The 12687-nt window shown below is 41.1% G+C and overlaps 1 protein-coding gene across 2 annotated transcripts in view; it reads left to right on the forward strand.

Moving 5' to 3' along the window:
• DICER1 (dicer 1, ribonuclease III) overlaps positions 1-12687 on the forward strand; it is a 100059-nt gene that overhangs the window by 13727 nt on the left and 73645 nt on the right. For both annotated transcript variants that reach the window (XM_045015228.1, XM_045015229.1), the window contains exons 2-4: positions 2340-2405; positions 3583-3683; positions 6678-6755. The gene's annotated coding sequence lies outside the window, so the exon portion shown is untranslated. The remainder of the gene's footprint in view (positions 1-2339; positions 2406-3582; positions 3684-6677; positions 6756-12687) is intronic.

Raw genomic sequence — 12687 nt, forward strand, 5'->3', positions numbered from 1 at the left:
TTTGAATTACTTTTTAGATACCACAATGCTTGTGAATCAGTGTCTGCCCTTCCTACTGGCCTGGTGTGTTTTGGCTAAATTTACTGACATTTGGCTGAACTTTAAGTAGCAATTAGCCAAAATGCCTGGAAGATTCTTGCCAAGGTTTTCAGAAGTGACGATTGAGTTTGGAAATGATATTTTTAAGTGCTCAACTTGAGCCACCTTAAAGATGCCTGATTTTTAAAGGGTGGGTCCTCAACACTTTCTGAAAATCAGGATCCTTTAACATTTGTATAGTTAGGCCTCCCAAATCAATAGTTACTCTTGGAAATCTCAGCTTTTAGCTTTAATTATAAGTGATTTTTTAATATTGCATAAACAACTCAAAGAAAATTTTAGTTAATCATACTGCTAAACTAACCTTGTAAAGCTTATGAACCAGTCATAGCAAGTCCCCATGTTATAGTGTTCATAGAATATTAGGGTTGGAAGGGACCTCAGAAGGTCATCTAGTCCAACCCCTTGCTCAAAGCAGGGCCAATCCCCAGAGAGATTTTTTTCCCCAGAGCCCTAAATGGCCCCCCTCAAGGATTGAACTCACAACCTTGGGTTTAGCAGGCCAATGCTCAAACCACTGAGCTATCCCTCCCCGCTTAATGAATGTTTGTTTGTCATTTATTTTACCTTTATTAATCACAGATGAATGTGAGTCCTATTATCCTACAAAAATGAAAAACCTACTTTGTCTATACAATTTCTTTCTCCACAGTAACACCATCGTACATTAAATATCTTCTCTTTCTAGTTTTGTCATTTAGTAGTGTCATGGTTTCCCCTTTTCTTTGTGTTTTTTTAACACGCTTCCCACTTACTGTAGATTGCTTGTTCAGTGTGTGGTAAAAGAGACCTTTGACTAAAATTTGACTGGTATCTGCAACATACTGCAGTGAAGGAAGGGAGTGGGTTTTGTAGTTTTAGGTTTGTTTGCTATTGCCATCATTTGCCAGTGCTCACTGGCAAGTTGTTGATTCCTTTGGCCTTCAGACAGGAAGGGTTGGGTGTCTGCTGCAACAGGTCTTTGTCCAAGGTTTCAACCAACATCATTTAGATGCTAATGTGTTGTAAACTTGCTGTTTTGTACTAGAATTTGACTGAGTTTCTGGTATGTGGCCTATCTGGGATACATGTTAGTTTTGGCCTCAAAAGGGCCTATTGTGCTGAAGGGCAGTCAGTGTCTGTGATTCATTGATGCCCTCAATTAAAATTTCAATCCCCTGTTTTACAGCTATGTAGTGTTAAAACAGAAGTCAGTGAATTTTTCATGAATCAGTGATACTTAGTCCATTTCCATTTTGTCGCCTTAATATATTTGCCTCCTACATTAATAATCAAAAACTAATATTATGTAGTGTGTGAAGTTAGATATTATGCCAAAGGATTGTGGCATTTGTTTTCTCTGATGCACAGAGGTAGTCAAAATATATTATTATAATGTTAAACTTCTAATTTCTAATGATGTACTAATCTGAACAGAAAAAATTCTGCTCCCCTTGTGGAGAGAACCATTTCTATCTTTAACAAGTTTTTTTTTACCAGATTTAGCAATTTTACTAGATAGAAAACGGTGATTTCTTTAATAATATACTAACAGCATCTGAAATGATTTTACTGTTAGACCGTATACTATTTCAATAGAAATCATGCACGTTTTAGACAGTGCAAATGAGCAATTTGATGGTAAGTCTGTATTTTCTGGAGAAAAGAAAGGAAAAAAGAAATTTTATCCTGGAGAAAAGGGTCTTTACATGAGACAGAGACATGGCTTAATATGATATCTTGGGATATAAAGTTCAAGCAGTTCTCTTTTGCACAAGAGTACAAAATATATCATCTGATTTTACATACTGTACTCTATATTTTCCTGAATGTAATGGAAAACTCTTTTGTAAAATGAAGTAATAATTGTGTTTGCATTTATTTCACCATAAAACTAATGCATGCTGTAAGCCTTTTAAAGTATGGTGAATATTAAGTTTCTTTAAAACTCCATTTTGGTAATAAATGAAACACACAGTGAAGGGTTTTTTAAAGCTGTAAATCTAATTGGACTCTAGCAATTACTTTAGCAAATAAAACAGAAAATATGCAAATATCTCCTGAGCACTTAGAACCAATATTTCAGACACTCACTGTCTGTATCCTCAGCCAAGAAAGGACATATGATAATTAGATTTTGAAGGACCATGTGCTGTTGCCACAGAGCAAAATATTAAAATGCAAGAAAACAGTCTACCACATGGCATGATTGATTTTTATGGGAGTTCATGTTAAAGTGTTCTTTTTATATTACCTTTTAGGTTACCTAGGGTGAAACAAAATTACAGGCTTGGAAACTCTGGAAAAGCTCAGTAGCAGCATTCGAGGTAAAAATGAACACACTGAAGTAATCTTTAGGAATGTCCTTTTTTGTTAACCTTATTAAAACCAATTAGGATAGAAATTCTTATCAAGGTTCATTTTGTATTTTAACTTTTCAGTAACAGTTTGTTTACAAAAATGGACTTTAGAGCTTTTTTTCTTTTTCTTTTTTTTTCTTTTGGTGAATGGTTCAGTCATTCTGGGAATGCTTACACATTGGATGAATAAATTGAGTAACTTCTGTTGCTCCCTTTTCTCTATGGGGATGTATATAGTTGTGGATACACGAAGTAGAATTGCTGTTTAGAGACTATCCATACTTTTGTGTTTGAGATGCAGGTCTGTGGAGCAGCAATTACAATGTTTGTATTAAACTAAATTATTTGTTAAATCCTGATAGTTGCATTTATACAAATGACATTTAAATATATGGATACTTTTTAAATTGAACTTTGATTTTGGATAATGCACCATCTTACTAGAAATTAATAAGATATGAATGTATTGACATGTTCAGGAGGCAGTAAAATACACTCAGTGCTTTTTTGTGCATTGAGGGTGTTTGTTGAGGCTCAAATTAAAATTTGCACAAAACATAATTTAAACTGTTTTTGCCTTTTTTGTTTAGAAGTGAAATGAAAGGAATGCTTTATTGGTATGTGTGAAAAATATAGCATGATTAAACGAGATACAGAACTACTGTATTTCTCTAATTGTCATTCTTGTTGACTAATTATAGCCTATTGGTTTTCAGCAGTTGCTGAATTTAAAATATGATTTTTGTAGTAGTTTTAAAATGTCCAGGTAAAATAAATCTTGTAATTTATCTTTTCATTTCTTGCTGAGTCTTCCTTTTTTGAACTTCCATTTCTTGAAATATTTTTTACTCATTTTAAAAAATGCAAATTCCAAAATTTTTACATCTGATTCTTACTATTAAACTAAAATACTGGAGACTATGTTGTCACTTTCAGGATAAACCTTTACCTTTCCTGTGCACTGATATACATTTCTCTCGATGGTTTTGAGAAATTACATAAGGGACCTTTATATTACTACTTATGACCAAAATATTATTGTCTGTTCTTTTACAAATTCCTTGTAGTTTGCACTATATACAGAATTTTTGAGCTATCCTTTTTTAATTCCACACTGATGATGATCATTTTTATTTCATTTTAGAGCAGAAGCTTGCAAATGATGCAATTAATGTACAAACTGATATCATGATGTCAAAATGCAGTTCAAAGAACACAAACACAGAGATCTCAGAAATTAAAACGGTAAGTCTGTGCTTTATAATATGAGATAAACAGATTGCGAACAAGTATGTGTGTATCAAATTAGGCATTAACATGTTTTATTGAATTTCTTTAAATGGCTAAACCTTTAGAACAATACTGTAAAGGCTTTTTAGGTTCACAGTCTAGGCTAATATAAAATTATTGAATAATCTGTAGTTTAATTTTATATAAATACACACAATTTTTACAATGAAGCAGCTTTATTTTCTCCATAGGTGCGGACTATGTAAGAGGCAGGTAGCTAACCAAAAACAATTATAAAAACTTCCCATTAGATTAGTCATAAACTTACAGACCTTTAAAAATTTTATGAAATGTAATATGATTAGAAATGTTTAACTTATTTTTAAATTTCAACGATATTTTAGATTTAAACATTTGCAGTGATGTGAACTCAAGCATTCTGATGCAAGTGAATTAGACTCAGAACGAATATATACTTTTTTTTAAAAGGATGGAAGGGTGGAATCTTGCTTATCTAAACTGAAAGAAATACAGGAAGTAAACAGCACAAAATAAGTCAGATTTGATTTAAAAGTACTTTGTTTTAATGATAAGGCAAAAAAAAAAGTAAGGATTTGCACTTGACTCAATTTTAGCTCCATATATAACTTCAGGAGAAGAAAACACTGTCACAGTTACTTTTCATAGCGGGTAAAAGTGTGGGTTTTTTTTTTTTAAGTTCTCTAGGAGGTTTCACAATGAAGAGTGGTGCAGAATGTATTTTTTTTATTTTTTTTAATTTACAGTAGTGTGCTTCTGTCTATGCTACATTTTTAGCTAACCTGGAACTCTGCTCAGTTAACTGATGGGGTGAACGTGTGCTGTCCTGATTTTTGTGACTGCTGGGAGCCAAGGCTGCTCTGACATAAGCTTGAAATGGCCCCAATGAGCAATCACACGAGGCTGGGACCTCTGGAGCTGGGTGCTTTGGCTACACTGCCTCTGTCAAGGCTAATTCTTCACTCTGGCACTTCGAGTGCAGAAGGTGGGGGCCCGCAAGGATTCTAAAAATTAATACTGGCCACTCCAGGCTTGTATTAAACTCCCAAGGTTACAGCTTTTCTCTGACCTTAAATTGGTAGATGCTGCCACCATCCAAGTGCAGAACCCCTTAGAGCTCAGGAAGGCACACTTGGGAATTTCTTCCTGTTGGGTACCCTCAAGCCCGTTTATCCCCCCGACCCCCGGGAAGAGCTGAGGAAGGAAGGAAGGAAATCAGCTGTTGCCACCAGCTAATTAAACAACGTGCACAAACCTATTAAGAAACATAAATCCAATTCTGTTTTTAAAGATAAATTTTATTTTTAAAAAAAGAGAGAAAATGCATCTGAGAACTCAGGCTATTGCTAGATTTTAAAAGAGCAACTACAAGAATTAAGCACCAAGAATAGCTTTCTTGAGGTCCAGCTTAAAGGTTACAAGCAAAACAAAAGCACCTGGGGTTAGCACAGAGGAATCCACAAGCCATAAAGAAATAAAAGGGATAAACCTAATTGTGTCTTCCTAGACGTTTCCTGATCTACTTGCATATCTAGGGTTTTAAATGAGTAGTTTCTAGGTATCATACTGATAATTTTTTCATACCTGGCCCAAGCTTCTTACAGCATATTTGCTGCCCTGGCCGCCTCTCCCCAGGAGAACAAACAGACAGACAAAAAGAGGAGTTTTTTTCTTAATTTTAACAAGTTCTAGCCTTCCCATTGGCTATTTTGGCCAGGTACCCACTCACTTCCTTTTACCTATGCATAGCAGTGAGACTTTTTAACCCTTTACAGGTAGGGCAATTAGAGAACAGCTATTAAGAGGGATTTTATAGCTGCTGGCTGGCTGGGTGTCTATAAAAGGGAGCTACTGCCCCCCCCCTTCATTTACCACAGCCTCCTACCCTCTGAACACCCCCAGTATGTCCTCTGTGCCAAGGAGGCCATAGAAGGGGAATCTGTGTAGTGCCAGCTCTGTCACTGAGCACTACACAGGGCAATCCTTAGCTGTTTGTTTACAGCAGCTTTAGAGCCCCTGTCCTTCACCCCTTTGCAGGGTGGTATAAAAGGGCTATAATGTGGACCAGAATCTGGCTCTATGTATCTTTGTTCTGCTAAAGTGGGAACTTTCCTTTCTAAAACTTATGGACACTGTTTTGTTATTTCTGAGGCCTGGTCTGCATTAGAAATGTTTGCTGACATATCAATGTCAATTAGGGGCGTGCCAATTTGTGCACTGGCAAAAGTATACACATTATATGCCATTGTGCCAGCATAAAAGCCCTTTTGCTGGTATAGCTTATTTCACTCTGAGAATTGGTATAAACTGTGCCGGCAAAATCACTTTTTTGCTGGTGTAAACTGCATCTACATTGGAGGATTTGCAGGTATAGCTATACTAGCAACCATTTTCTAGTATAGACCTGATCTTAGTGTCAGTTCTTTAGTCTCCTTTCTCATTACCACAGTTTTAACCTAGGACAGGTGGGCAAACTATGGCCTGCGGGCCATTTCAAGCTGGCCTACAAGCTCCCACCGGGGAGCCGGGTCGGGGCCGCACCACGCTGCTCCCGGAAGCCGGGCCATGGCCCCTCTCTGAGGGTCGCGGGCTGCTCCACACCCAGAAGCCAGAGAAGGGACATGTCACTGCTTCCGGGAGCCGCTTGAGGTAAGCGCCGCTCGGAGCCTGCACCCCTGAGCCACTCCCCATACCCTAGCCCTCTGCCTCAGCCCTGATCCTCCTCCCACTCTTCAAACCCCTTGATCCCAGGACAGAGCACCCTCCTACACCCCATACTCCTCATCCCCAGCCCCACAACCAGAGGGCCCCCCCCAGCCCCAATTATGTAAGCATTCGCGGCCTGCCATACAATTTCTATTCCCTGATGAGGCCCTCAGGCCAAAAAGTTTGCCCACCCCGACCTAGCATGAGGGACTTCAAAGGTCCTTAATTTCCTGAGACTAAGTTCTAAATTGTCCACCATTTCAGCAGGTCAGGAAGAATCCGTCAGGAACTCCAGCTGTTGACAATACTACATGGGTTATAGAAGAAGCTCTTCAGAGGCAGGTCAGTCTAACATGAGCCTCAACATAATCCTGATCTTATTAAAATTATTAGAGGCTTTGCTGAGCAACAAAAAAACAGCCTTTTATTCTCTCAGTATGCTTGTTGAGAGAGCAGTATTCTGCTTACATGTTGTATAGCATGTGTATAAAGATATCTTTTTGGTTCACATCTTGTTGTACATCACCTTAAAAAGTCTAGGGTTTTTTGGTATAAGGAAATTAAAAATGAGGTTAAATAATTGCACCATATTTCCAGTGAAAGATACCTCAGGGAAACTTGTTCCTAGAGGGCTTTTGAGTATTTCAACTACAATACATTCTCTTTGCACTTTTCTTGAGTTTAAAGAAAACCAACCTGAGATCCCAAACTTTTCTAAGAGATATTGGAAGACAAAACAAAAACTAAGCCCTGGTCTACACTACAGGGTTAGGTTGAATTTAGCCGCGTTAGGTTGATTTTATAATGAACGTGTCTACAGAAGCACCCCCGTTCCACTGACTTAAAGGGCTCTTAAAATCGACTTCTGTAGTCCTCCTTGGCGAGGGGAGTAGCGCTAAAATCGACCTCGCTGGGTTGAATTTGGGGTAGTGCGGACACAAATCAATGTTATTGGCCTCTGGGAGATATCCCAGAATGCTCCAATGTGACAGCTCTGGACAGTACTTTCAACTACGATGCACTAGCCAGGTACACAGGAAAAGCCCTGGGAACTTTTGAATTTCATTTCCTGTTTGGTCAGCGTGGCAAGCTCAGCAGCACAGGTGACCATACAATGCTCCCTCGCTCTCCTGCTCTCAGAGGGAGGCCACTCAGGCTCACTACATTCCCCCAGAATTGTAAACGAGCTCCAGCATGGAGCGAACAGGAGACACTGGATCTGATTGCTGTATGGAGAGAAGAATCTGTGCAGGCAGAACTCCCATCAAAAAGAAGAAATGGTAATATATATGCCAAAATCGCACAGGGCATGGTGGACAGAGGCTACAACAGGGACACGCAGCAGTGCCGCGTGAAAGTCAAGGAGCTCAGGCAAGCCTACCAAAAGACAAAGGAAGCAAACGGTCACTCTGGGTCAGAGCCCCATACATGCTGCTTCTATGATCAGCTGCATGGCATTCTGGGGTGGGGGAGCCTACCACTACTCCACCACTGTCCGTGGACACCTGCAAGGGAGGAATCTCATGCAACATGGAGGAGGATTTTGAGGAGGAGGAGAATACGCAGCAGGCAAGTGGTGAATCCGTTCTCCCCGGCAGCCAGGACTTTTCATCAGCCTGGAGGCAATACCCTCCCAAGGCAGGATCCCCAACCCTGAAGGTGGAGAAGCCATCTCTGGTGAGTGCACATTTGTAACTATAGTACATGGTTTAAAAGCAATAGTGTTTAATGTTTGATTTGCCTTGAAGACTTGGGATGCATTCATGGCCAGCTACTGGAGAAGTCTGTTAACGTGTCTGGGCATGGAGTGGGGATCCTCCAGGGACATCTCCATGAAGCTCTTCTGGAGGTACTCTGAAAGCCTTTGCAGAAGGTTTCTGGGTATGGCTGCCTAGTCTCCATGGTAGGACACTTTACCACGCCTATCCAGTAGCGAGTAGTTTGGAATCATTGCAGCACAAAGCATGGCAGTGAATTGTTCTGGGTTTTGGTCGCATTCAAGCAACATTTGGTCTGTATCAGGGGTCAGCAACCTTTCAGAAGTGGTATGCCGAGTCTTCATTTATTCACTCTAATTTAAGGTTTCATGTGCCAGTAATACATTTTAACGTTTTTAGAAGGTCTCTTTCTATAAGTCTATAATATATAACTAAACTATTGTTGTATGTAAAGTAAATAAGGTTTTTAAAATGTTTAAGAAGCTTCATTTAAAATTAAATTAAAATGCAGAGCCCCCCAGACCAGTGGCCAGGACCCAGGCAGTGTGAGTGCCACTGAAAATCAGCTTGTGTGCTGCCTTCGGCACGCGTGCCATAGGTTGCCTACCCCTGGTCTACATCTTCCTGTGTTAGCCTCAGGAGAGTGATATCATTCACGGTCACCTGGTTGAAAGAGGGGAATTCTTGTAAGGGAACAGTAAAAGGACCCCATTCATGCTGGGCAGTTTGTGCTTGGCTAAAAGGAGTCATCTCTGAGAATAGCCGCGCGGTGGGGGGAAGGGTGAAGGGATCATCCCAAATAGCCACAGGGAGGGTTGGGGGGGGAGGTGTGTGCTGCACATCCACCCGAAAACTGCAGCCTCTCCTTTTAAATGGCAAACCCAACCAGCATTGTTTGCTATGGGAAAAGAGGGTGCTGCAGTTTGCACACATTCCCACATGTTATGAAGGAGTTAGAAGCCAAACCCACGTACCCTTTGGCTTACCATGGCTGCCTGGAAACGGAATTCTGTTGCCCAGGTGTGTGTGATGTCACCATACCGGCAGGCGCTCAATATAAAAAGCAAAATGTGACCTTGTACCTAAAGAACATGTGCTGTTGCTGTGAATTGTTTGATTCACTGTGAAAAAGTCTCCCTTTTGTTCTCAGAAATGTTTCATCTTAAATTTTACTCTCCCTTTTTATCCCCCCGCAGGTGCAAATATTTCTTTGCTCCCCCCTATCATCTCCGTCCCTGAGGTTATCGCAGATTAGAAGGTGGAAAAAAAATGCACTCGCGATGACATGTTTTCCGAGCTCATGCAGTCCTCCTCCACTGATACAGCACAGCTGAATGCATGGATGCATTCAGTGGCAGAGTCCAGGAAAGCATGAAGTGAGTGCGATGAGAAGAGTCAGGATGCAATGCTGGTGCTAATGGGGGAACAAACGGACATGCTCAGGCATCTGGTGGAGCTGCAGGAAAGCCAACAAGAGCACAGTTCGCCGCTGCATCCACTGTACAACCGCCTGCCCTCCTTCCCAAGTTCCATATCCTCCTCACCCAGACACCCAAGAATGTGGGGGGGAAGGGCAGACTCCGGGCACCCAGCCACCACTCCAGAGGATGGCCCAAGCAACAGAAGGCTGTCATTCAAACAGTTTTGATTTGTAGTGTGAATAAGCAATGTGGCCATGTCCTTCCCTCCTCCCCCACCCCACCCCACCCTACCCTACCTGGGCTACCTTACCAGTTATCTCCCTTCATTAATTTAAAATAAAATAAAATAAAATATAAAAAAATGCATGGTTTCAAAACAATATTGACTTTATTTCTTTTGCCAGCTGTAATCGAAGGAGGGAGGGTGGTTGGCTTCCAGGGAATTAAAATCAACAAAGGGGACAGGTTTGCATCAAGGAGAAACACACACAACTGTGTGTGTTTCATAGCCTGGCCAGTCATGAAATTGGTTTTCAAAGCCTCTCTGATGCGCAGTGGCCCACCTGTGCTCTTCTAATCACCCTGGTGTCTGGCTGTTCAAAATTGGCAGCCAGGCAATTTGCCTCAACCTCCCACCCCGCCATAAACATCTCCCCCTTACTCTCTCAGATATTAGGACACACACAGCAAGCAGTAATAACAATGGGAATATTGGTTGCGCTGAGGTCTAACCTAGTCAGCAAACAGCGCCAGTGAGCTTTTAAACATCAAAAGGCACATTCTACCACCATTCTGCACTTGCTCAGCCTATAGTTGAACTGCTCCTTACTACTGTCCAGGCTGCCTGTGTATGGCTTCATGAGCCATGGGAGCAAGGGGTAGGCTGGGTCTCCAAGGATAACTATTGGCATTTCAGCATCTCCACCAGTAATTTTCTAAGCTGGGAAGTAAATCCCTTCTTGCAGCTGCTCAAACAGCCTGGAGTTCCTAAAGATGCGAGTGTCATGCACCTTTCCTGGCTATCCCACGTTGATGTCGGTGAAATATCCCTTGTGATCCACCAATGCTTGCAGCACCATTGAGAAGTACCCCTTGCGGTTTATGTACTGATTGGCAAGGTGGTCCGGTGTCAAGATAGGGATATGCGTTCCGTCTATCGCCCCACCACAGTTAGGGAAACCCACTGCAACAAAGTCATCCACTGTGACCTGCACACTTCCCAGAGTCACTACCCTTGATAGCAGAACGTCGGTGATTACATTGGCTACTTGAATTACAGCAGTCCCCACAGTAGATTTGCCCACTCCAAATTGATTCCTGACTGACTGGTAGCAGTCAGGCATTGCAAGCTTCCACAGGGCTATTGCCACTCACTTCTCAACTGTCAGGGCAGCTCTCATCTTGGTTTTCCTGCGTGTCAGGGCAGGGCAAAGCAACTCACAGAGTTCCAGGAAGGTGGCCTTATGCCTGTGAAATCATCCCATATGGAATCATCCCATACCCGCAACACTATGCGGTCCCACCAGTCTGTGCTTGTTTGCCAGGCCCAGAATCGGCGTTCCACTGTATCAACCTGTCCCACTGCCACCATGATGTCCCAATTGCCACATCCTGTGCTATGTCCATGTTCTCCTCACAATCGTCCTCATGCTGCCATCTCTTAGCCAGGTTCTGCACATACTGTAGTATAATGTGCGAGGTGTTTACAATGCTCACAACAGCAGCAGTGAGCTGAGCGGGCTCCATGCTTGCTGTGCTATGGCATCTACATGGGTAACCCAGGAAAAAAGGCACAAAATGATTGCAGTTGCTTTCACAGAGGGAGGGAAGGGAGGGCAGGGGAGACTGACAACATGGATCCAAAACCACCTGCGACAATGTTTTTTGCCCCATCAGGCACTGGGAGCTTAACCCAGAATTCCAATGGGCAGCGGAGACTGAGAACTGTGGGATAGCTTCCCACAGTGCACCATTCCATGAGTTGATGTTCGCCACGGTAGTGAGGACGCACTCCGCCAACTTAATGCGCTTAGTCGGGACCTAGACAATCGACTGTATAAAATAGATTTCTAAAAATCGACTTCTATAAAATCAACCTAATTTCGTAGTGTAGACATACTCTAAGGCTCTCTTTCTAGAATGCTTCAACTGAATGCCAACGCAGAGAAAAAGAGTTTCATACAATCATATTACAGAGATTATAGAAATGGGAAGGACGCATTACGTCATCCAGTCTATCTCCCAAGGTCGGTCAGTTTGACTAGTTCCGAAGTGTGGTTCTTACAGTTACAGATGAAAGAAACTTACTTTACACAAGACTCTGAAGTGCAATCCAGAATTCTTAACTCTTAAATTTTGGAAATATCCAAGAAATCAATTATTGTAGAAAGGAAGAGAATCCTATTTCAATGAAAGTGAAACTTTTCCCACTCCATCTGGTTATTGTTGAGCTTTTTCTCCAAGGTTAGAGAGTCTTTCATGAAAGACTTCTTCTCAAAGTGAAAAACAAAGTGAAATCTTATGGTAAATAATCACAATACTGTTTTAATTTTCAGTTCTGATGTTCACCAAATATATCTTTGATAAAGCAAATGGAAGCAAATAAATGTTTAATGCTGTTTTTAAAATTAGCTACAAATGTATATGCTACCTTTTGTTAAATATTAGTATTGTGAAAGGTATATTGTGTGTATGCCCCAAGTTTGGCAAAGAAAGGACAACTTCTGCCTCAAAGACGTTATCCACCAGGATGGCAGCAAATTTAAAAGCAAATAAGTCATCAAATGTACAAAAATAGGAATAGAATCTCTCCAAATTTTGCAGGAGCTGGCATGGAATGCTGCCAGTTAGTATTTTCCATTTCATGGTTTAATATTTACTTTCATCTGTTGATGCTCAAGTTCCATTACTTTTTCTTCCTTGATACCCAACAGATGGAACATGATATCATTTTTTATCTTTCTGGGTTTTATTTAAAATGATGTATTTGGCTGAGTTTGAGTGTTGTAGCAAGAGAGAGCAGTTAAGCAGAGAAATTCAAATGCAATTTTTGTATAGTTGATAAGTGACTTGCTTTTAAAGTTGCTGCCTATCCTGTGGATTCATTCCTGGAAACACATTTCCTGAACATCTGAG

Source organism: Mauremys mutica, chromosome 4 (genome assembly GCF_020497125.1).
Source record: "Mauremys mutica isolate MM-2020 ecotype Southern chromosome 4, ASM2049712v1, whole genome shotgun sequence".
NCBI lineage: Eukaryota > Metazoa > Chordata > Testudines > Geoemydidae > Mauremys > Mauremys mutica.